This window comes from Typopeltis vanoorti, chromosome 3 (assembly GCF_054136105.1).
Source record: "Typopeltis vanoorti isolate ZY-2024b chromosome 3, IOZ_Tvanoo_1.0, whole genome shotgun sequence".
In the NCBI taxonomy this organism is placed as follows: Eukaryota; Metazoa; Arthropoda; class Arachnida; order Uropygi; family Thelyphonidae; genus Typopeltis; species Typopeltis vanoorti.
The window spans coordinates 57,226,244-57,253,737 of NC_143551.1; positions in this window are offsets into that span (position 1 = coordinate 57,226,244).

Genomic DNA, 27,494 nt, shown 5'->3' on the forward strand with positions numbered 1-27,494 from the left:
AACTGAATATATTTATCGGTTATTATTTTATTTTCGAATCATAACTATACCTGATTCCTCTCCATTGAACTCGAACTCCATCGAATCGACTCTGGCAAGTAGCATTTGAACCAAATGCTACTTGCCAGTGTCGATTTATATGCAGGACTGGCACTCATAAGAGGATTCGGATACGCTTACGATATCATAATAAAAAAAACAATAAAAAAATAATGAAACATAATAATGAAGATAACTTTTCTGTATTTTTATAAATATTTATTGTTAAAAACAATCTTTAATTGCAACAGCAAACTATAATAGCACGTATTTGAATCAAATAAATGCGATAATAATAATAATAATAATAATAGGTTTGTTTAAGAATGTGAGAAAAAATTCTTCCAGTTCTGAAGAATGATTTGATGACTGACGCACGACACATGATATTTATTCATCAAAATGATACGATGGTTCTTTTTAAAGTGCATTCAAGAAATCTTTCGCCTTAAGACGAAACGTGAACTTACTGTATGATAAATGGGTGAAATAAATTGCAGTTGTATCGCATTTCTTTCAAGGCTATTTTACGTTCCCCCCCCTATATTCTGTTGGGGGTGGGGAGGAAGAGAGTGCACCAACATCCAACTGAAATTAGCAGGTGCCAGATCTATTTGTGTTGGAAACGATCTCTCTGTCTCTCTCTCTCTCCCTCTCCCTCTCCCTCTCTCTCTCTCTCTCTCTCTCTCTAAGCATCTATTTATAACTTAAAACTCTCGATGATCTTTGTACTAAGCAGATGATGTAATATCAACGCCCTGAGAAAATACCCTACTGACAGACGACTAGTTAAGTAATCACAGAGCTTCAACTTTCATACTTATAAAACTAAGAAGTGCTTGATGAAATAAAGAATTCTAATAATTTTGTCACTCATACTCGTACTTGTGCGAATTGTTCATTATAATCTTTCTCCTTTTGCTGGTGATCTATAGCTATTATTATTATTTTTTTATAGAGTGAGAGTGTCTGATGTCGCAAAGTCTGAATAAAAACGAAAAGGTTACATTCCAAAAGTAGAAATCAGTAAAGCAACAGAAACAACCTTTCAGACGAGCTGATAATTGTGCGTTTTTCCTTATCTTCGATATCAAAACAATGATTTTCTCGATGAAAGATCCTACCATCTCTCTATACGATCGACTAATCATTTAATTAAATCAAGAGGAAGTTCGAATTTTAAAATCTTTGCTGAGATTAATTCACATTTCGTCAGCTGGAATGAATTAGAGAGCTTCCATAGGTCAGTTGGTTTCGACAAATTACTTTGATTGGAAAAGCTGAGTTGAAATCCCATCTATGACACGAAGAACCTGAAAACTTCATAAGGAACCTGAAAGGTTCTGTTAAAGGTGGATTAGCCGGTCTTATACGGAAGTGTAGGGTTTTCAGCCCTCAAAATTTGCAAACCGGCCACTTGAATACACATATCTACAGACATAAAATACTCGCCCTCAGGGGTGAGGGACGAAGCAAAAGAGTAGCAAGCTAGTTGCATTAAATTGCATTAAACCCTAATTAGGGAACATAACCCGTTCTTGGATGAACCAGAAATGGTGAGATGAAGAATGAATTATTTAAACTGTTAACTGTAGAATTGTTTATGATACTTAAAAGATAGAATAATTAAAATTTCCAGTATACAACTGTAATATATTTCAGGAAAATTGTGTGCTTAGAGAATGTATTTCGATTGATGAATTACTAGTTAAGAAGTCGGTCTGTGAGATGCAGTTTCATAAAGGTTGGCGAAAAATTGTCGTCATTGAATACTTTACCAGGTAGCGGATACGAGTTTCATCATATAGTTAGTACTATTATACTCGTACCGGCTACTGGATTAGAAATGTCGATGCAGATGTACGTAAACGTCATGTATGCAGCGTATATGCAAAATACTTGGTCACGTGTGTCACCGAGTATTCTATTCTAGACAACTGTTTAAGAATGCTGCTGGTCGGTAATCGTCAATAGTGGTGATCACAATGGAAAAAACAAACGATCTTGCGGAGTTCGATAAGGAGCTTACTGAGCGTGTACGTCTGGCTGGAGACACGATTTTGAAAACAGCAGAGCTGACTGGTTTCTCGAAAGGTGAATATCCCGGGAGTTTAATCAGTGGAAAAATAACCTAAATTACCTGCCTTGGTCCTAAGACAGTCTGTCAGGATTGAGATCGCCGTTGCATGAAAAGGCTTGCACGGACAGACAGAACTAACTTCCTGTGTGCAGCAGTTGACCAAAATATTTAACGAAGGCTATTCCCGATCCGTATCTCACCGAACTATGCGCAGGGAATTGAAGAAGATCGATAGTGTAGTTGCATGCCTATACGTAAAATAAAAGTTTCTAATTCAGTGGACAGTATGCGTAGTAACACACCCTAGAGGTAAAAATGCTCGTTAATATTAATAAAATTATTAATGCACTCTTTGCTGAAAACCAGTACAATTAAAGGTTTAAAAAAAAAGGTACGGTGTTAAACACTTAGTATCATTCAGTCATCATTTAGTTCAATTCGATTTAAAAAAAAAATGAACACGTGTGAGTTTTCATCGTAATATCTCAACAAAACTTGCTTGCTTTTCACATAGTAACATGACTGCAAGAAGTGACAGACAGCAAATGCCATTTTTTAATTGAACACTGAAGCTTTCTAAAAATTGTTTAATTTGTATGTTGGTCGCTATTTTATTTATGGATTGCGTATTTCTTGACGCTTTTTATGCCTATTTCTTTAATATCGTTCACTTTCTTTATTTTGTCATGACGAAGGTAGTCGGTTTGGACTACCCAAACATAAATAAATAAACAAATAATGCACTTGCTGCTCAAGAACAACCACTACAAACGAATGCAATCAAGGTGAAGATCGAAAAGATGATCCGTAATGACAGCAAATGTCGACTGTGCGGAGATAAAGAAGAGACTGTGGATCATCGAATTAATTCTTACAGTAAGATTGCTCATACAGACTAAACAAGGTATGGTCGGGTTGCAAATGCTGTACACTGGAGATTGTGTAGGAAATATCGTTTCCTACCTTGCAAAATCCCTTGGGAACACAATTGAAAAAGTCACTGAATGGACATTCAAAGGTATTATGGGACTTTAAATTTCAGACAGACAGACATCTGTAACATAATATGTCAGGCATCAATGTAGTTGAACAACACGTGGGTTTATTTATTGAAGTAGCAATAGTAGGTGACAATAAAGTAGAAGAAAAATACATGAAACATTGACCACGTATACAGATCTGGATATTGAAAATCAACGACTGGAACAGAAAGGCAATTACAGCTACAATTGTAATAGGAGCGCTAGAAGCAATACTAAGAGTATTTATGAACCATCTGGAAAAGCAGGGCCTCCCAGATATAACACCATCTCAACTCCAGAAAACGAAACGAAATTCCGGACATCTCACACTTCACAATGATATCTAGTCGTTTCCTGGGCCTTTGGATAAGGCCAGAATTGGACTGATTTGCCAGTCAAAGATTTGATATTTCTTTCTTTTGATTAGATACGTGGAATCTTTTTTACTAACGTAACATTCTAACAATAACCTTCTTTTATCTATTTTTATTTAATTCCAGACGAGAAAAATATGCATATAATGAACATAAGATGGCGATCTATCGAGTATAAATTATTAAAAGCAACAAAATGGTCCATATTTCTAGATATCGTGTCAACATGCCCTAATAAAAAATAATAATTCTATGCAGTAGAGATCGGATATAAGAATAATTAAGAAACGAATAAGAACGTTATTCTAAAGAATTAAATTCCATTTAAAATAGACGTGTGCTACTAAAAAGAAAGATATTTCATGCGTTAATACTACATAGTAGATATCCAAATATTAATAGCTAAGAAAATAGAAAGAAATCTCCTAAATATAGAATTGATTTATATTTAGAATAGAAGTTAAATAGACGTCTGTCACTAAAAGAAAATATTTCATTAATCGAAAAGAAGTAAGAAGTTGGGCATGCAGCTGAAGCAGATCTTTACAAGCGCGCGCACACGCACGCACACACACACACACACACACACACACACACACACACACACACACACACACTCACTAATATGTACGATTTTTCCCCATTTGATTTTCTGCATTGCTTCGTCGGCTTAATCTGTGATACTCAACTGGAGAAGATTAAAAACTCTTGGCAGGAAATTATCTGTTTTCCTATCAGAAAACATTTTAATGTTCTTTCTCTTTAAGCATCGTAAAAGCCTTCAGACTTTTGTATAGCTTCTCTCATGTGGCAATGACGTCATAATAATTAAGAGTGCCATCAGCAGGCACAACGGTTCGTGAGCATAAAACAATAGCTGCAGCCAACAATTAATCACGAACAAAGCCAGGCTGAAGGCTTTTGTAACGCGTGAAAGGAAACTGTAATTTCTTCTGTGAGTGTTAGCGGACTTTGGTATTTGCTACCCAAAAAAGTGTAATTAAAACGAAAATTAAAATTCTTGCTAAAGAGAAAAGGAGTTTAAATTAGAAAATGGACCACGCCTGTCTTGGCGCCATTTTCAGCCAATGCACTTCAATTTAATTAGAGGCTTAGTAATTAACAATAGCGTTGGGAAGTAATAGCTTGTGAAGCCCAAGACTTCAACAGCGTACTGAAGTGATACCTTAGAGCTCCAGCTTTTTTTCCGTCTCATAAGCTTTTATTACTTGAAAACTTTAACACTTCTTTTAACTTTGTGTGTGTGTGTGTGTGTGTGTGTGTGTGTGTGTGTGTGTGTGTGTGTGTGTGTGTGTGTCTGGGCGAGCGTTAGGAGGCTGTATCAAATAGATTCCACTTCCAACGAGTATTTAGGTAGGCGGCCATTGTAACATCAGTTTCAACTTAGAGGAAACTTGCTAACACTTTCGGCCCAGTTGACTTTCATCTCTCCAACTTGCAGTAAATATAGACAAAATAATTACGTTGCTCTCCGATTCTGATTGGAACCGGCATAAAAAATGGTATTAGACCTTGAAGACAGTATATTATATCTGTTAACGTGTGTGTGTGTGTGTGTGTGTGTGTGTTCTCAAGTCAGTACATTTATTTTGCCAAAGGGGAAACCCATCCAAAGGGCACGTGTTCTTCCGACTTCGCTTTGATTCTGATTGTTTATTCTTTTTACTATATTCTCCATTTTACTGACACACCCATACAGAATATGTTTCTATTAATAGCTTGGATCAAATATCATTTGCGCTAGACTAATCGATCTTTTAATAACGTAGATGGATTACGACACATTAAAAGCAGCTGTGGAGATTGACATTTGCATAATAAAGCAGATTTCCTCTCCTTCGGATCCAGGCAAACATTTACCAAAGCAAACTCCTTAGAATCAGCTGAGCAAACAAACAAACGTTTTTCTTTAATTTATTTATTTCTAAGCATATATATATATATTATATTAGGGGGGCTCTACCCCTCTGGCGCCCACTCTGACTCGAGACATGTGACAACAATGTGTTTGTCTCATAAAGGAACACATTGTTGGACGTTTCAAAACAATGAAGAGACAAAAAACGTGACATAAAAACGTTTCAAATTTCGACATATCTTTATATATATATATATATATATATATATATATATATATTTTTTTTTTTTTTTTTTTTTTAAACCTGGTTTTACTCCATTTCCCAAGTAAGCAAACAGACAAACAAGTCAAGTTTGCGCCTGCACGTATTGGAAGTCTAGCTGACCCTCAAAGTAGTGCAAGTCAAGGCAACTCATGGTAAAAGTAGAATAAGCTCTGATCACTATTCTTAATATTTACCCTTAATGCACAGCCCATCTCCTTGAGGAGATGTATGATGCTATGTATTAAAGGCAAGGGGCCACTACCCAGACCGGTTTCGACCTTTATTGAGGTCTCATCAGTATTACTAAAATCTTGATATTTCTAGCCTGGCTCCCACTGATGAGACCTCAATAAAGGTCGAAACCGGTCTGAGTAGTGGTCCCTTGCCTTTAATACAAAGCATCATACATCTTCTCAAGGAGATGGGCTGTGCATTAAGGGTAAATATTAAGAATAGTGATCAGAGCTTATTCTACTTTTACCATGAGTTGCCTTGACTTGCACTACTTTGAGGGTCAGCTAGACTTCCAATACGTGCAGGCGCAAACTTGACTTTTTTGTTTGTTTGCTTACTTGGGAAATGGAGTAAAACCAGGTTTAAAATAGCTTGGTATCTTTAATATATATATATATATATATATATATATATATATATATATATATATATATATATATATATATATATATATATATATATATATATTATATAATATGGCTAATATATATGGATAATGTCATAATGTCATTGCACAACTATTTATTTTTATTTTTACTGACCATTATTTATTAAAAATATAAATATATTTTGTATAAATATAAATTCGACACTAATTTAAAAATGCAAATTTAAATATAGCAATCTCACTAAAATCTTAATGCAAACATCATAAAATAATAAATTATTAACGTGAACATATAATAAAATAAAATTTAATAAAAACAGGATAGTTGGTAATGGAAAGCGCCAAAACAAAAACATCATGAGAATAATAAAATAAAATGAAAACAAAACAAAACTAATTGACCTTAAGTTGGCTGAATAAACAATTTTTCTTGGTGTTTTCTATTTGTCGTTCACACCTGAAATATCAGAAATAAAAATTACAAACACATACTAAGAAGTGGAGAATGACCGATGAGTTGATTGTTTCTTCTGTATTATTTTTCTGTCGTTAACATTTGATAAAAAGGAAAAAAAGAAGAAGTTTCCTTTGTGAATAGTAACAATGCCTTTAACCTCCGACATTCCTGATGTTTATCTTCGTTTTCCTCTTGCATTTACTTTCTTCGGCATTTCCCAAATCTCTGCATTGGTGTCCTTAATTCTATTGTTTCCTGGTTTTGCTATCTATGCCGTCAAAGAAGACGTTACGAGCAGGCAGATTAATTCTCGTGACATCTCCCCAATGGCTCAAAAGAAGCGTCATTGGGGACGCTTCGTGAAATACCACTCACCGTACGACTGTAGTAGTCTTCTGGATAGAGGAATTAGCGAATCTTCTTCCGTCATCGATCCAAAAAGTGGATGACGGATGAGAGCTCTTTCTTTCTTTCACCTACTATATCACTTCATGTTTAAGCTTCAACTCGCACTACGACACACTAATGTTACGAAAAAACCAAACAAGCATTCCTAAAGTAACGAAGCATTACGTTGGAGTGCAGTCTTATCGTTCATTGCACCGGTTTATGTGACGACTGTTTTCTTTAACCTGAGAAGGTCCTCTTCGGAATAACCTCGTAAATTCGCTTCCTTTCTTTCTCTATTGTCTCACAAAAGACCTCGAAATCTCTATCTCTTTTCCAGAAAAATAAAGAAAGAAAGAAAAAATCAATTCGTCATTTTAATATTTTTATTGACTAAAAGAAAATTCAGGCTGAAATTCAGCTGCAGGAGAGCTACTTTAACTTCTTTTTTTTCCCCGTAAATGTTCAGTGATTTAAAGTGCCTGTTTAGAGTATCCATAGTTTACTCTCGAGGTTTCAATGTGTGGCTGGAAAGGAATGGTCTGAGTACTATCAATGACGCGAGAAACCCCTGATAGGACTTTTCAAGTGAAGGCGATTTAACCAATCTGGTATATTGGCTCTTAGGAGATGCAATAGAAGAATGGCAACTCGGCTAAATTAAATGCCAGTAATACCTAACCAGGAAGTCAACTCCTCTCAGGATGGAAGAGTCAAGAGAAAATAAAAAAAGAAGAACCAAAAGAAAGAATCCGTTTTAATTTACTACAAAGCTAAAATTCGGAACTTAGCTGAATTCCGCCATAGAAAGGTATGTAAACTTTTCGTACATTACGCCTAAAGATTAGATGATCCTGAATGATATTAGAGACTAGATACGGGACTTTTTAAACCGACTTCAAATAAGTAAGTGGCTATCTCACTGGGCGATGGAAATCATTTGCCACCTAAATAAGGCATAGTATTGCAAGCATTTTTTGGAATTATTGCATCATAGCTCCGCAGAGCGTACGTGTTAATCTGTTATGTGTATCAAGTATGTGCTCTCAAGGCGTTTTTTTTTTTTCTGTTCTGTAGAGAGAAAAATAAGCAAGCCCATTTTCTAGAGGAGAACCTTTCACGTCGTATGAGACCGGCCAACTCAGCCTAAGTTGATACTTAGAAAAGTTCCTGTTTCGTTTGTTTGCTTTTGTCGATTAGCATTACTAAACGTAATTATGGGCATAATAGTACTATTTATCGTCTTCGCTTATTTATGTAATAAAAAAAGTTGAATAACCTTTCTTGGGAATCACTATGAAAATACAATAGTTTACTTTCAGCTTATTCTACTCGGTTCCAAGGTATGCCGGAAATTAGCAGTTTTTGTGATGAATTTCTTAATTTTCCATAAAAAGAGGCATATGACACAAGTAAACAACATGCGTGATTCTATAAATTGACATTTATAGAATCACATCCTTCAAAAAAACACGTATCACTTCTTTTCAGCAATCTGAAATACATGGTAAAAATTTTTTTTTTTACAAAAAAATTTCAGTCGGCCCATATATGGTTGACTACCAGCAATACACTTAAGCTATATAAAGGCCCAGGATAAATCGGGTTCTTGCCTGCTCTATAAGTTTATAGTTCTTATGATAGGACTTCAGACTTCCAATAAGCAGATTTATGGCATTAAACCGAGAGATGAAAATAATCGGCAGTCAAAACGCTTGTAATTTTTTAATGGATCCATTTTTAAATGAATTCAAATCCACGGTAGAAAAGAGAAAGTATTTGTTTTCGAAAACATCAGATTTATTTGATAACACGGAGGTGTATGTTTGAGACACAGTATTAATATTTTCCTTAATTTTCGAAATTTGCAAGAGCTATTTCTGTGGACATTTTGTTCAGAAGATCTGGGCTTCTTGAAACTTCATGAATTGTGTGGCATTCGATTATCTTGTAGCTCTTAAAAAGCTATAAGCTAACGATATCCAAATACAATATTAATAAATTTTATTATTTCTTTCTAAAAGTTCTCCTATGCCAAGCGCAATGGGTTCTACAACTTTTCGCGTTCGATATCATCTGAAAAAATTAAATTCTAAGAAACCTTAGTATATAGCATATGCCAAATTTATCTCATAGGTAGAGCCACTGTTTTAACTGTACTGTACAAACTGTTATAACTAAATAACAGTAAGCTGGGGGTGCTTAGCGTGAGCAACCACACAGTGCGTTGTTATGGAAAGAAGCGAGAATAAAACAAGGCTAGATTTAGTTCACGCAAACGCTGATTTTCTATTCAAGAGTGGCTGGTTTATTCAACCCTTCGTATACTTTTTTTTTCTGATCTTTCTACAAGCTTTGTATCTAATTAAAGTGAGAAGAAAAACGGTTTGAAAGAACACTTTAGCCTGTCTCATAAGTTAAACTTTTACAAATGAAAAAACATATCTCACTCAGAGATTCATGACTACAATGCGCTGTCCACTTTCATTCAACAATTAGTTCTAAATGGATGGAAAAAAAGGTCCGTCCTCATGAAACCCTGTGGCACATGAATTACAGTTTTGTATACCTGTTATTAGTGAGGAATGCCGTAAGCATTCATAAGAGAAAATTTAAAAAAGTTTTTAAATTTACTTTTTAAAGACGGAAATAAGCACTATTTGCTAATACTAGAAAAGATTATGTCGAAATCAAATTTTTTTTTTTCATTTATCTGTTAAACCGATCCAGTCTGTTATTAATGTTTAGGAAAGATTTTCCGAGGTTTTCGGAGGAAAACTTTTTCCGCCTCCATATGAGATTAGGTAACTCACGTCGATAATCTTTTTTTTTTTCAACGTGTTAAATCTGTAGTTTCATCTTAGCCTCTAAAATAATTGGGACTCTTTTCCGCTTAAGATACTACTTTTCACATATTCTTCTACTAAACCTGTGTAATTCCAAACCCACTTAAGCACTGTTCCTTATGTTTGGGGTAATACACAAAGAATCGCCTTAAAAATTATTGATGTTATCTAGAATATCTGAGTATTTAACACCTTTCAATCATAATCTGATGTACCAAGCAAGAACAGCAAAAACAGAAAAAAAATTATCAATTTTTGTGGATCAAAGACGGCAAGATACTCTTGAGAAAGTCACAAACTTCAAAGTCCATACAAATAAAAAACTCGGAAGATATAGACAGGTTGCCAGAGTGAAATAAATGACTCTAATTTAGTTCAAAAAAAAGACCTCAACACAACAAAAATGAATGTGAAGCATCAGATAGATGAAATCACCAGAATACAACAGCAATTGTACTTTCGACTCGCTTGATGCATGGAAACAACAACACACAGTACAAGCGAGAGAACTCTCAATCTTGCATATTAACATCTGAAGCATCCGAAAACGTTGGTTATTGTTACAGGCTTATCTGAGGAATTACACTGATATTATTGATATATTGGTCCTAACGGAAATATCCATAACTAATGACGAAGCGACTGCTTTCCAAATTCCAGGCTTCCAACAACATAGATCATGCCGCCAAACAAAAAGAGGGGTGGAATATTAATATTTATCGAACATAAATTAATAGCAAAAGAAACTGTCTATCAATTTGAGCCTGCTGAAACCCTTTGCCTCGAAATTACTGATACAACAAATAGACAGCATCCCATAATACTAAATGCTATTTACAGGCCACCAAACTTAAACATGATAAAATTCTTGCACGAACTCAATTGCTGGCTTTCACGCCAAGAAATATGCTCAACCGAATATCTAACGATAATCGGCGACATAAACATAAATATTACAAACGAAAACTAGAACAACAGTGTACAATACCTAGACACGCTATCCATGTATAATCTAATACCAACAATAACATCATGTACTAGAGAAGAAATATTCAGAAATACTATCACTGCTTCCTGCCTAGATCATATAAACGTCCGAGCACCACCAAACAGTTACACTGGATCAGTCATAAAATGCAAAGTAGCAGATCATTACTTCACGGCTATAAACCTGCACACTAAGACAATATCCATGCAACGCCTCACAGAAGAAAAACAACACAAAACAATAATAGACGAAGAAGTAGTCAACCACGAAATAAGAAAAAACAACTGGGAACAATGGCATCAGATTCAGCATATATCTTATACAATAACATTAGACTCACACTGGAGGAGATATATAAGAAAGCTGCAAAAAAGTCAGAATTCGCTCAAAAAACAAGCCAAAATCCTTGGATAACATTTCTGTGTATTTCTGGATAAATCCTAGAAATACACAGAAAGGACGCTGTATGGAAAAAATTAAAGCGATATCCAAATAATACAGCTTTAAAAACCGAATATAGGATAAGAAGGATCGCCTTACAACACAAATAAGAAATGCAAAAAGAAACTACTATAGAGACAAATTAACCTCTGCACACAAAACAACGTGAAACAAACCTGGCATCTAATCAACGAGATGCTAGATTGTGCTCCCAACACCATCGCCTTCGAAACCATAAAACACATCTTCATGAAAGACGCAAAACCTATCCAACAACTAGCAAATGACTTTAACCAATACTTTGCAGACTCCATCCAAGAACTGCACAGAAATATTCCTCCAATCACAAAACGTGATCCTCCACTTGGACCACAATCAAAACAGACATTATGGTTCCCAACCATAAAAGAAGCAGAACTTCTCTCTGCAATACATCAAATCAAACCAAACAAAGGCCCAGGAATTGATGGTATAAGACCTAAGGATATCAAGCAACATGCAACTAGCTTAGGTCCTATCCTACTAAAATTAATAAGCAAAATATTTTAAACAGGACAGATACCAAGTATGCTAAAGACCGCCATAATCATACCCATACAAACATGGAAATAAAATTAATCAGCAATTACAGACCCATATTCATCATTACCAATTATTAATCAAATTATGGAGCGGATCGTACTGAAGAAACTCACAGCATATACAGAGACCTTTCATATTATCCCCAAAATACAATATGGTTTTCATAAAAATAAGGAACAACATCTCTCTTGGAAGAGTTTACAAACGTAATAAGTACCGCTTTAGACAAAAACAAAATCGCCATGGTAGTCTTTATTGATCTAACTAAAGCATTTGATACATTCAACATCAAACATTGTTAGAAAAGCTGAGGCATGTTGGAATAAACGGGCCTCTGCACAGGTGGTTTACAAACTACCTCCAAAATGGAAAGTATATCACACATATCGGGTCAAACCGAAGTAGAGAGAGCTACCAGTAACCTGTGGAGTGCCACAGGGAGCTGTACTCTCCCCAACTCTATTCAACATTTACGCGCGGTAGCTGAGAGGTAGCTGATATTAATCAGCTACCTCTCAAAGGTAAGATATTCCAATACGCAGACGATACAGCAATAATATCCATCCATAATAACGCAAGCATAGCCCAAACAAACATGCAACATTACATAAATCTGATCAAAGACTGGCTCACGAAAAACTCCGTACACCTAAACTCAGAAAAGACAAAATTAATGATATTCAAAAATCCACTGACTCGACCAGTTGATAACAAATATATAACCATCCAACATCCACTCTCCAACATAAAACACACACAGAACAGCGAAACCACTATAATCACTCAGATTGAAACAATACGATATCTTGGAATTTACTTCGATGCAAATATGAATTGGAATAGCCACATAAACCATCTACACAATAAACTCCGAACAATAACTGGCAAACTCTACACACGCCTAAAAACACTAATATACAAAGCACTATGCCAAAATATACTAAGATACGCTATAACAACGTATGCTTTCGGTTCACCCTACAAACTAAATGGATTAATCTCGTTACAGTACAAAATGATAAAACTGATCTTTTTCGAACAAAGAGAAAATAACGACCTTATGTACATTGCAATGTCAGAACACAAAATACTGACAGCAAAACATTTATGTCACTATGCAGCCTTGCTAAAACATTATTTCGATGCCAACTACAGGACAGTCAGAAACACATATCGTATAACAAGACCTCAGACAACTAATTATATCACATATAAACACAATAATCACGACGGAAAAGCCACACGAAACTTCTACATCCCAGACATGATAAACAAATTACTTTTTGAATACAGAAACTTTACAAACTACAATAGCTTGAAAAGAGCTCTAAGGACATACTATGAACAAGAAACACGCACCCAAAATACCATACAAACTTAATGAAACACAATATATTCGTTCAGGCTTCCAAGTTCAGCGACGCATCAATACATTCCAAGTTATTGTGTGTGTGTGTGTGTGTGTGTGTGTGTGTGTGTGTGTGTGTGTGTGTGTGTGTGTGTGTGTGTGTGTGTGTGTGTGTGTGCGCGCGCGCGCGCGTGTGTGTGTGTGTGTGTGTGTGTGCGTGCGTGCGTGTGTGCGTGCGTGCGTGCGTGCGCGCGCGCGCGCGAATTTCTCAATCATATATTTCGTAGCTCCTAATACAGGAAAAAAAAACAATAAATAATAACCAACTGGTGTCATCCTCAGATAAGCTTACATATAAGCTTCGAATATGAAAGCAGAGAAATCACTTCTCATCCAAGATGTATCATATGTAACGAAATACATGTAATGTATGAATTATATGTAAACAAATGTACGTAATGTAAGTATCACATGTAAACAAATGTACGTGGGTGTTCAATAAGTAATAAGACTAATTTTACTCTGGCGAAACCACTCATCACAATATTAATTTCTGTGGAATAAAGAAATGTTGCTGTCTGTATTAACAAAAGAGGTTGATAGATGGCGTATACGAGCTGATGTGCCAAAGTGTCACGTGACTAAACGCAAGTGCTCATCGGCGCGCCTACGAGGCGCGACCAGTCTTTGAAATGGAAGCGTCCTTGGAACAGCGTTATGCGATTAAATTTTGTGTGCTTTTGCAAAAATCGGCATCGGACACTTTTAACATGATACGCGATGCTTTCCACGATGAAGCAATGTCGAGGGCAAGTGTTTTTCGCTGGCATAAAACTTTTAAGGAAGGAAGGCAAAATGTGGAAGATCTTGAACGTGAGGAAAGACCTTCAACGTCCATCACAGAGATAATGATCAACACAGCAGCGATTATCATCAAGCACGTCAAAAGGAAGCGTCCATTGCTGAAGAATGGCTTCTTATTGCACCACGATAATGCAAGGCCACATATTGCTGGTTGTGTAGTGAACGTTTTGCAGAAGAACAACACAGATATCCTACCACACCCTCCATACAGTCCTGATCTCGCACCCTGCGATTTCTGGCTGTTTCCTCAGCTCAAGAAACCACTAAGAGGCCGCCATTTCGAAAGCAACAAAGCATGTGTAAAAGCTGCGGAGGCGGTTTTGAAAGAACTCTCAAAAAACGGACTCTCACATGTGTTTAAGAAGTGGACGCAACGTTGGGACAAATGCATCGCGTCTCACAGTAGTTACTTCAAAAAAGATCATGTAAATGACGATTAAAGGTAATCTGTTTTCTGTATAAATATAATCTTATTACTTATTGAACAGCCTACGTAAGTAATGTATCATATGTAATCAAATGTATGTAATGTATGTAATAACTGTAACAAATGTATGCGATGTAATAAAAAAAATAATAAAAAATGTAAATCATGAGTTTACACTGTATGTTTGTGAGAATTAGGAAATATAATATTTTGATTGCATATGTGTAAATACTGTTGTATAATCACACCTTTTCAAACTTGAAAAAAAAAGTAAACTACAACATGTAATATTATACAACTTATGTAACTCTGAACAATATAATTGTAAATTATTACAATGATTGTTATTTAAAAAAAAAACTCTTATCATCATTACTATTGAAATCTTATTATATGTAGCACAAAGTGAAGAACCTTGTAAAATAATATATTGAATAGATAATCATTCATTGTACATATGTAAATATTTGAAAGAACAATAAAAAAGAGCATAGTCTTGCTGATCAATCTCTCTCTCTCTCTTTCTCTCAAAGAACAGATACAAATAATTAGCACTGATCTTCAAGTTCATTATCCTTTAAAATGGTGATTATATTCCTATACTGAATAACGTAGCTAATTCGCAACATCCTAGCGATGGACAGGGGAGAGGAGGATCTATCTAAGCTTCTTCTGTTAGTTACAAAAAGTTCAAACATGGATCTAAATAGAAAAGTGATCCTTCCAACCCATATTTTATCAAGATCGGTTTTCCATTATTTACTGCAGCTACCCTTCCTCTCCTCTGTCTCTCCCTTTCGCTAGTAATCATGTTTACTCAATTCTTTCCCTTCTCGCCTGTCCTGACTCACGGCTATTCGCATATTTAGGGGAGGCACTCAAAGTGATACATCACTTCTCTCAAATATCATCATAAGAGTATAAAACATTTGCTGTCTTTACAGCTTCATAAGAGAAAATAAAAAAGTGCAGTGTTCCCATAAATACTTAAGATCAGTAGAGCTCTTTGTTCTCATAAAAATACATCGGGAGGATAGAGGAGGGAAATGCCGAACCGAAGAAAATTTAACAACATTGGCATTTGATGAACTGAATTCGTTTTGCATTTTTGTTGGAATATAATTATATTCGTCGCAACTCATTTCAAAACATTTGTGACAATTAAGGTGATGTATCGCTAGTCTAGAGCACAAAATTCACAAGAACACTCTGCTGATAACTTTATTTAGGATTTCCTTTTTATAGAAGCAATGTGTATATTTATTTTTGCAATTAAATGCTACAATTAAGTTTAGGAGACTCTTTAAAAAGTAATGTTCATTCTAAAACGGAAATATTTTTAATAGATATTGACTACACATTGTTAGAACATAACTTTTAGGGAAAGGTATATATATATTTGAAATATATATAATGATGACAAGTAGTTATAGTATCATAAACAGGGAACGGTGTAGTGACCCAGAAGAATGAACAAATAATAAGCTAACTTTCAAAGTACTGAAAAATTTCAAATTTAAATTATATGAAAATACGAATAATTTCTTACCTACTATTGTTTATACTCATGCCTTTTATTTTTCTAATTAGCGGTAATATTTGTTAGGCATTTTGATTCATATGCGCTGGGATAATCTAAAACAATAATTATTTATGAATTTTATATCGAAGGTTTTAATTATTGTGTTTTACTACACTTAAACACCTTCTAAAATAATATTTCCACTAGTTGTACGTTATTATATATATATATTTAAATTTCTGAAACATTCTAATGTAGCAGACGATTCTGAAGACAGCCATAAACGTCTTTTTAACAAAAATTCGCATAAACAACTAATGCTGAGTGAAGGAAAATATTATGTTCAAAGCTAAAATTAAAAGTTTTTATAAAATAATAGATTTCATAACTGGGATTTATTTTGTCTTTGCAATTTTCAAACTTTTTTTCTCCTATAACTTACCAGACGACATGATTCACAAAAGTCATTCTTTAGTAGTTCTTCTTTCTACTAATAGATGGCGTGCAAATAATTCTTTTGGGGAAAACACCTTAAAATACATTACTTTTTGCTTTTTTTTTATTTTCCAATTACTATTACGGAAAACTTTCGCAATATCTACTTTGACCTATATTTTAATAGTTTAATATTTGTGGAATAAACATTATTACCAACGTCATAAAAATTATGTTAACAAAAATTCTAATTATTAATATCAATTAGAAAAACATTGTAATATGTTGAAACTATTTCTAACTCGTTTATTTATAGGAAAACGCAGTTGGATATCTATTTACTCTTTGCAGATAGGCTCTCTCTCTCTCTCTCTCTCTCTCTCTCTCTCTCTTTCTTCTGCTTTCTTCTCCCCTTCATTCAATGGACTCTTCCAACCAATACTGACGTCCCTATTGCAAGTAACTGGGCGTCCGCGGATCAATAAAAGTCATTAAAGAGTACACCGTGCTTGTATGAGCGTGCCCTCGTGGCAGACTAAAACATCAAGACTGTCCAGAGTCTTTGTAGTTGGATGCAGCGAACTTGTCAGCACAGGTGACAACGCAGGACACACTTTGCTCCTGCAGGGATGACGGCAAGAGCGAGGAGCATGGCCGATTGAACTAATATGTTCATTGCTGAATAGCAGTGACTGTGGAGGATAGCACTTTCCTCTTGACCTAGGCAGGTAGGACAGCAATTTGTTTAAACCTAATCGATGTAGATACTCAATTTTGTGTTTTGAATTATAAATAGTTTTAATATAAATTCGTATCTGTAATATTTGTTATTGTTCATGAGAATTGCTTCTTTAACTTCGTTTTTTGTCTATTGACAAGTGTTACAGACAATATTATTTTAGTGCTGAGCATATCTTATTCTCGTTACCTAAAATAAAGTTTATCTTTCTATCAACTAATGATATACTTCGCCAAGCTGAAACTTAAATGGGGAAATAAACTTATATATAATTTTTATGCCATGAGTAGCATCATGGTACGAACGTATGATGTTGTGTTAATAAGAGAATTGTAACTTGTATTGATACTGGGAAAGCCATTTTGCTGTATCACAAATACGCTCCACGGGAAAACTAATGTTCAGGAGATTGGCGGTACATGTGTACTCAATGCACGGTATTAGCTAGCTTCGTGAGAGATAAACAGTTGTGTGCACAGTGTATTGTGTACGAGTAGATTTCCGGTATCAAGTTAGGCCTAGTGACGAAACAGCTGTGAGCGTGGATCACGTGACAAATTTCTAAGAGCGCAGCTGTGTAGACAAATGACGTTAGTTGTACAGTCATGATCTACAAAGAAAGGTAAATGGAATTAAAAGAGAGAAAAAGCGAGAGAAGAAATTATTGTAATGACGCACCTTTTCCAAAGTTTCTAATTTTTTTTTTAATTGCAATGAATTTCTCTGTTAATTGTGTATGCCAACATCGTTGCTGAATTACTCGGAGGTGTTTAAAATGTTTTTCGACCTCTGAATGATCCAAATATTCTGACGAAGAATAGTTTTCGAATTGAAATGTGACCAGTTACGAATCGGAACTTAGAAAACGAGGTAATAAATTTATTTAATAAATAATTTTATTACTTAATTTGAGATACGGAAATATTATTTATGATTTGAATCATCCTTTGAATATTGATTTATTTTAATATTACATTGGAATATGAGTATATTCAAACAATTTCTTTCTGATTAATCAGTAATTTTATAATTATAAAACTCTATTATATCCGAACCTTTGGACGTCATACAAAATAACTGGTGTGTATGTGTGTGTGTGTGTGTGTGTGTGTGTGTGTGTGTGTGTGTGTGTGTGTGTGTGTGTGTGTGTGCGTGCGTGCGCGGAGGGTAACACTAAAGAGGAATAGTTATTTGTTTTTACTTTTATTTGAAAGTTGAAAAAAGATAATATTTGGGATCATCCGTCTAAATCCATATGATTCCCCGTTCTACATTCACGTCTTTAAAAAATATGTATGTAGAAATTCGTTATCAATCATGGGCACTGGCAATTCTTCTCTTTCCTTCTGTCAATCTATGCTCTTTGAAACTACCTTCTTAAACTGTCTTTATTCTCTTAAATGCATGATGCCCTCACACTGTATTGTTGTGCAAATAAGTTTTGCCAATTCTCGTCTTTTGGTGATTCTAAAAGAAATCCTCAAATCGCCCCCTTTCATGCCTGCAAATCAAATATTGCAGTCCATATTACAAAAGCTGATCATATGGGGATATTTCACATTTAGGGATATTTCATACTTCTGAAATTATTTTCGTGGCTTGCCGTTGAAATCCTTCCAGTGTGACCCCAACACTGCTGCTAAAGCCCATTCCTATCTTCTTTCTCAACGAGGGATCGCGCCTCCCACTGCCTCTGACAGTGTCTGGATCTCTAAGCAAGATGTTTTCTCTTGTTACTTGATTTACCTCCGACAGTTCCTAACAAAAACGTGTCTCATTCATGGCTGAAGAAGCCATGAATGAGAATTCTTGTCCTTTTCAGCTCAGGATGTTACTTAGCTCTACTGTTGACCCTACATCCATCACGAGTTTGGTTCAAACTAAATTGCTTTTCTTCCAAAGAGCAGACCAATTCATTGATACTCCTTTCACTGGTTCGCTCTTACTTTCTTCCAGTTCTGTTTCTGCTTGGCTCTGTTTGTTTAGGTGCCTTTATAAACGTTGTTTACTGATTTGATTTCCGTCATCCACTTTAATCAAAGCCTATATAAAAAGGGAAGGGCTACTAGTCAACTTCTCATTCATTTCGTCTACCTCTGTTCTTCGCAACGGCCTTCCTCAATTCTACAGCTAGATGATCGGAAGAAACAACCACGATTTCTCTCTCGAGCTCTCTCTTTTTGACCTTTTGTCTGTGCACATGTATAATAGGTTTTGAAATATCTGTTCTGTGGAACTGATATTAAAAACAAATAAATTGCATTATTTGAAAATATATTTAAATTCAAGATATGTAATTAATTTTATGACGATATTATCAATTAAATGTTTTGAATGACACGAAAGTGTCGACATTTTTGCTCGTTTTATCAGACGATCACATAAATCAATGTGATATGATTATAGTGGAGTAAACATATTTATAAAGAACAAATTTTTCTTTCTCTTACGTGTTAGGCTCAATGGCCCACATAGTCAAGTATTTTAGTTTCATAAAAACCTGATTAATGCTCTTTGATAGGGCATTTAATCTTTTTTTTGTTTTTGCATAATTCACTATGTTTGTAAAGTGTGTATATTTTCTGCTGGTTTGTTTGTTATGAAGGAGTAATAAACCCTTTCCCCTCTGTATGAGACCCGCCAAGTCGTCTTAGTTGAAAATGCATTATTAAAGTTCACGCTGTAGACGGCATTCAAACCCAGGTCTTTCCAATATCGTACCAAGAACCGTTGTAACAAGTGAAGGTTCTTGTTATAATATATAGGGACTTGAATCCGAATCTTAGAAAGATCTGGGTTCAAATCCCCATCTAGGACAAGGAGAACATTTACAAGCGCTTTTCATGTGAACAAGTCACATACAAGAGCGGTATTTCCGATAACTCAGGTTTTTACTTCCGCAAAAGACAGACTAGTCGAAGAATATATGCAATTAACAGAAATGAGATGTTTGCCTCATATTGCTGGATGGTCTACTTATTCACCACCAACAACGAAAACCTAGTGAAAAGGCATTTTAATTCGAAGATTATTGTCATTCAATACATATAAGCTAGTTATGACTTAACAATCTTTCGAAGTAAAGAGAGACTTAAATAGAACAGAACTGTCGTGATGGTTTTGCTTCGTTCTCCGATTTGTTTTTTACCAACAATAAAATAATATTTCATGTGTGTTAACCGTAATAATATTTCTAACTCTAAATAAATCCTCAAATGCGCTTTCGTTTGTCATAGGAAGTAAGCAATACTCTTTTAACGCTGTTTGGAAATAGGAAGATAGCTTGCCTCCACCTCTTGTTTAGCGCCACCACCACCACTCCTGTTGAGTGAATTTCCAGCATCACCAAGAAAATGCCTTTTCCAATAATCAGCGAGAAACGCATCTGTGTTGTTCTTCGATGTTTCTGAGAATAATTAGGACGATAATCCTAGAATTAGGAATATCGTCCTAATTAGCATCCAAAATGGACGATATTCCTAATTCGAAGTAGTATGTGTCGGAGTGTGTTTTAAGGTCGAGTTCCGGAATTGAAAATACGAGTTTTTTTTGGAATAAATTACCCTATTTGTCTGCAAATAGGGTATGTTATGCAGATAAATTAATTATATATATATAATAAAATAAATAAAGATAATTAGACATATGCAGTTAAAATACCCTATTTGACTAAGTCTAAAATCGACCTTTAAAAAGTTTCTTCAGTCGGTGATTAAAAGTGAATCAATAACGTCTTTTTTCCCTACAGATTCTGGCGTCATGACAATTCCTACGAGTCAATGTAATTGCTAAACTTCTTTATTATTATTTAATTAATTGTAATTAATATTATTAATTAAAATTATGCAATGGTTAGTTGGTTCCTGTTCATTATGTTTGATAATTTACCGCTTTGTAATTAGTCATGCAAAGTCATGATCCTCACAAAATTCATCAACCCTCAGTTTCGATAATTTTTAAAGAATTATATACGAAAGTTGCTGCGTATATGATCTATATTGGTTTCTTATTTAAGACCGAAATAAGAAAGTAGGAAATGTTATATGATATTTATCTGAAACTCGTATGTTGGTTTGTCTATCAGTGCAGTGTAACTTATGAAAGTGGGTCAGTGTGAAATCAACTTTGATTTGAGTCGAACCTATTCACAGTTATGCTGAATATATTGAATTTATACTTATATATTCGAATGTAGGTATAAATCCAAATATAAGTTTCGTTTTTTGTATTTACCATTTCTGTTTAAATTATGATAATTTAAAGGCCTGAATTTGTATGGTAAAGAATTGGATCAAATATAACTAGATAGGAAACGTGGAAAATATTTTATTTCGCGTTTGCGATGGAACATATTTTTTAATAGTCATTAAAAAAGATTACGTTTTTATGGTGATCCTAATACGATACGATATGATGTCGGTGTAGAAAAGGCATAAACAAAGCAGCAACTCGTTAACATTACATTAGGTCTGAATACTTTATGGCACTTTTTTTTAAAGAAATATTAAGGACTGAGTATTTCAAAGAGAAGTAGTATACTGGATAAGAGGAAGATTTTTGTTTAGTTTGCAGTTGAACAGTGAATGAATGGCATGTAGTTTCTGCATTGTCTTGATACATTTAAAGTGGGGAAACTACGAATGCTAATGATGCACAGGAACTCTGGAAATAGTTGCAAAAATACAGGCAGTAAAAACGAAAACGTCTCTGTGTGAAAGAGGGTGGAATGAATAGGTCATCAATCAACCTAATTGCTCTCTTCTTTACAGAGTCAAGGAATTCTAGGAATCATTGACAAACACTAACCCAGATGCGACAACAATATTCTGTGGTTGAACGGATTTGCAATTTGTAGAGGACTAATAGTTATGCGTTCAAGTATTGCCTAAATCGAAAGATGAAAACTAGTTTTATGGATGCTGAGAAGATTAAGGTTTGTACAAAGAAAGACAACAGAAGTCAAAGTTATCCTAAAAAGAGAAATAGCAATTTGTCTATAGATTTGGATATTATTGAATATGAGAAAGAGAGAAATTTTGGAAGCTCGGTGAACACTAATTTAAGTTTTTGTATTTATCGTGAGGGTTTGTTTTCGTGTTCTACAGCAACGCTTCCCAAACTGTGGGCCGCGGCCTCCTTGGAGGCCGTGAAATAATGAAAAGTCTACTTAAGACTAAGTAGATTTTTTTTATCTTAAAAGAAACGTATTTAATTTTTATTATTTATTATTTCTTTTTTTGTTAATTTTTATATTTTAATGGAAAAAATCACACATTGGTTCACAAATTTTGCTTCCTGCATATTTCGACGCTTAATGAATATTAGTAAATATGTGCTTATTCATATAAGTTTCATTTCAAAGCAGAAATCTAAAAATTGCAGTTTCAAATATTTCACCTGATATTGACTTTCTGTGTAGCAGTATATTGAAACACATCCATCACATTAAATTGTTATTAAACTTCTTTTATGTTTTTAATTCTTTCTTTATTACTAATCGTTTTACGTTTCATGTGCTTGTACTGCAAATGTACAATAACAATAAATCTATATAAAAATATGAGATAATGTGCCATGTCAAGTGTGTATGTAAGATGCTAAAAAATGTAATATTTGCATTTGATTTTTGCAATATTCGCTGTGTATGTTTTATATTGAATATAAATACAATAAATATTATAATAATATATGTCTATATTACGATTTTTTTCGAGGGGGGGGCGTGAAATATTTTAATTTTTCCAAAGGGGGCCCTGACATCCAGAAATTTGGGAAGCACTATTCTACAGGATGGACGTAGTATCGTCTAACTATCTAGATTACGAGTAGGATTAATAGCCTCATACTGACAGGATAATTAGGGTAATAAAGCTTCGTTCATTAATCACGTGACACTCTTTGGGATAGAAGAGCTAACAGTATGAAGGTAACAGAATAAGTTTCTCTCATTTTTCAAAATTAAAAAGAAGCTCATTTTTATTTTTCCGCATAATTTCAAAATCCACGAATGCCTATAACAGCTACAAGTAGTATATTTTACTAATGGATTATTTATTTCATTCTGTTTAATAAAAGCAGTGCGCATTATTAGATGCTCATTGCGTTATGAAAATATTTTAACTTTAACTAGACTCTCTTTCACGAATTTCCAAGCTGATAATTTTGAATTATTAGCAAAATTTAAACGTTGAGTCTCTAGACAAATAACAAAAACGATGTAATATTTGCCCATGATTAATGCTTTAAATTTTGGAAAATATAAGAAGTGTTCGGGTTATATTTTCATGTTATTTAAAAGAGAAATTCGGATACGGCATTTTTTTTAGTATACAGGGCTATTAGTTCTGTAAATTTTTAGGACAAATAATAAAACCAACGCATATTAGCTGCGAGATAAATTAATAATATTGACAGGTAAGTACTGCAAGGAAAAATCAAGATGCACAATTTGCCCTTCCAAGAGGAAACCAATAACTTTGAAGAACTGTACGATGAAATTTGATTCTTTTGCATCATATACATATTCACTGGATTTTTTAATGTAAAGAATTATTATAATAATCATAGTATAGAGACATCAATGCTATGATGTCTCTATATTATAAAATTCTTTTAAACAGAGGACTCCTATTTTGTTATGTGGTTTTGTGAGAAGGGGTGCTGATATAAAAGTTTGCTTCAGTTCAATCTCCAATATGTCCTCAAATCATTTCAGCTGTCTTTCCAGACAGCCAAACTCTATCAGATTAAAACCAAACCACCTCTCAATCGGATTAGTTTACTTACCTCCGGATGTGAAAACCCTTTTAAAGGATGCATGTAGCGTAATTTATACGAATGTGCTTGACTACGGAGGAGCTATATTAAAAAAGGGGACAGAGAGGATCTAAATATTCGAAAATAGCAGTACGTAATTTATGGGAACCACGCAGGAACGTCGAGCAGTGTGTATGGGGGCGGGGGTCATCTGTTGCAAGGTTTTATAGGGATCTGGAAGCTGTAATATGGTTTTATTTTTCATTAGCATCAATTTTGCAATAAATTTTAAGAAGTTTTTTTCTAAAGACGAACATGATATAAAACTAATAAATTTTAATTATTTACATTAATGTAATCGCATTTTTAAATCTAATCACACTCACAAAAGGCTGTTAGCTTAGTAGTAGTAGTAGTAGTAGTGCTGCGGCTAGGCCCAAGGTTTAGCTAATCCAGATACCTTGATCTAGAGATCAAGCAACCGCTTCACGCCTCCAGTAAGCAGATAGCAGTCTCACACGGGATGATGAAATTCATCTGCCGCCTGAGTTAATAATTATTCGATATTACAGATTAAGACTGGGACACAAATGTGCTTCTCCTTCCGGAGCACCAGTTTATCTCGATACTCTTTATATATACGAGTTATGGAGAACGTACTCTAATAATAATAATAATAATAATAATAATAATAATAATAATAATAATAATAATAAAAGCAATGTTGGAATTGATAATTGCAGGCCAGATCATGCGATACGAAGTAAGAATAATGTCCTCGGATTGCAACAGTAAGGTTAGTAGTTCGAGGTCGAAGCTCAAAACATGTCAGTTGAATGAAAAGGTGCTTCATTAAGAGGATGCTGTTTTGTAATTGCGGAAATGCATGATAACAAACATATACACATCGAAGCTGAAAAATTAATTGGCAACTTCCCAGGAGGCTTTCATTATGTGTATTTGGCAAGAAAGAGAAAGAGCAATCGTCAATCATGCCGTTAAAAGTTCCAATATTTCATATACTTCGGGCGTAATATGCTGCCTATTGGTCGCATGGGTGTGTGCGCGCGCGTATGTATGTGTGTGTGTGTGTGTGTATATATATATATATATATATATATATATATATATATATATATATTCCGTAAACATAGAAGGATTTCACTTTTTTCTTAAACTGATCAATTTTAAAGTAAGATTGATTACAGAAGTATACGGAGAATAATTCTTTCGAGTTATTTTCACATTTGTGTACTTTTGTTTTCGTACTTCTAGAATTTACTTAATAATAATTAGGTAATCTGATTAAATTAGCTAATAGTTAATTTAATAATTTCGTACTATAATTTAGATTGAATTATTTTGTACAAGGGTTGGCCTATTTAAGATATGTTTCGACGTTTTTTGAAGTGAGTTTCCCAAATGCGTAAATGCCTAATGAAATTCGTTCGTTACAGTAAATACAAATAATTCACGAAGTCTGCCCAGCAGATTTATTTTAGTAAAATTCGATGTTTGAAATCAGTACAAAAATTGTCGATCCATTAAAACGTTTGCTTCAATCAAATCGTTTGCAAATTCCTAACGAAGCTATTAGTTACAGCGAAACATCGATAGAGGTTTTGTTTCTTATCATAATAAATCTATGAGTAAAATCCCTTAAATGTATAATTTACGTAATGTTTGTTTAGTTCAGTTCGGAGGGGGTGCAATAATTTTCGTTATCCAACTACTACTAGGTTTCGAGTATGGCTGATTCCTTTTCTTTTCGTTGTGATTCCGTTTCTCTTCTCTTCTCTCTCTGTCTCTCTCTCAATACAAAGGATGAAATCCCATTTTCATTCTTTGGATATAAATGATATCATAAATGGATATCATTTATATATAATTTTATTTTACCATTTCTATTGGATACGTTTATCCATTATAAATGGTACATTTTAAACGAAAATTAAAATAACTCTACAAATTTTATAAAATATCGATACATTTTAGCAAAGATCTTAAAATATCCAGTTTCGTTAAATTCCATCATTAAAGAGTGAATTATTAATAACATTTCGAATAGTTAAGCCCAATGTTGTCAATAAAAAAACAAAAATTGAACCACTTGAGCGACATTAAATTCCTTCTGACCACAAAAAAGAATTACTATTATATAGTTTCGATGCATTTTCCCTTTCATGTTTCTGCAAACGGCAGGATTGAAACAAAATTTCGAATGAGCACCGACAATTTTTTTTGTGTTGATTCCAAATTTCAATAAAACAAGTTCAATTAGAGTATAATGAAATTCCTCTGTACGGAAGAATGGAAGGACAAAAATGAATGCGAGTTTTTACACATTTTGTTAAATCATCTGATTATATGTATAATAAATTAATCAAAAACTGGCTTGAGTTTCATTTAACACCGCATTTATAAATTTTGATTAATTTAAATTTTACAAAAGTGTCATTATTCTATAGAACGTTTTGAATAATAATTTTATTATTATCTCAGTCATAATAATTATTATTATTTGTTAGGCCGTGTTTATAATATTCGATTTGAAAAGTTAGAATGGAAAACTAAGTATTTTTAATTTAGTAGAAGCACTGTGTCTCTATTCGCTCACTTTTGAAAACAAGATGTGTATATTGCCCCCCCCCCCCTCATTCCATATATACACTCTTTTTCCATATACGTTTGGACATGCTGCAATTGACAATAGTGATTTAAAATGCAATTGAACTAGAGAATGTTCTTCATATATAACGTAATATATGATGAAGATTAAACTATAAAATCCTTAACAGATTTTATACGATTTAAAAGATTTACTGTTCGACTAAAATTTCATTCAATTATAGATAATTAACGTCTTTTTTAATATAATTGTCACGGCTTCTCACTTTTATGATTCTATTTACTTTTCGCCCGCAGTGATTCAAAACAAAGATGGTCGTGTCCATTTTCAAGCGTCACCGATGACAAGCTAATTGGGGATGAAGTTACTGATATATACGTTGCCGAATTACAGTTCGTCTCTTATACCGGGGTTGTTAAATCCGTTTCGGTGACACTTAATTGTCATTGGCGTGTAAATAGCGACGTGCATTCTTTTAAAGTGTTGGAAGTCAGAAGTAGTTTTATTTATCGTTTGATGAATTGATTTAAAAAGTACACAATTGCTATATATATTGCATATACACAGGTTGAATAAGAGACAACAAAATTAGCTATATAGAGCAAATGGGTACCAAACCTAAGTCAATAATTTTGACTCAACTTGCAAGATGCATTGATTCTGTCGAAAATATTCTCTAATACAAGTAGGTATATTGCCAGCTCAATTCACGAATATTCGGAAAAGTAGTGGTCTGATGATGAACTGTATTGTGACATTGAGACTCCCGCAATGAGTTTCTTGACTCCATGG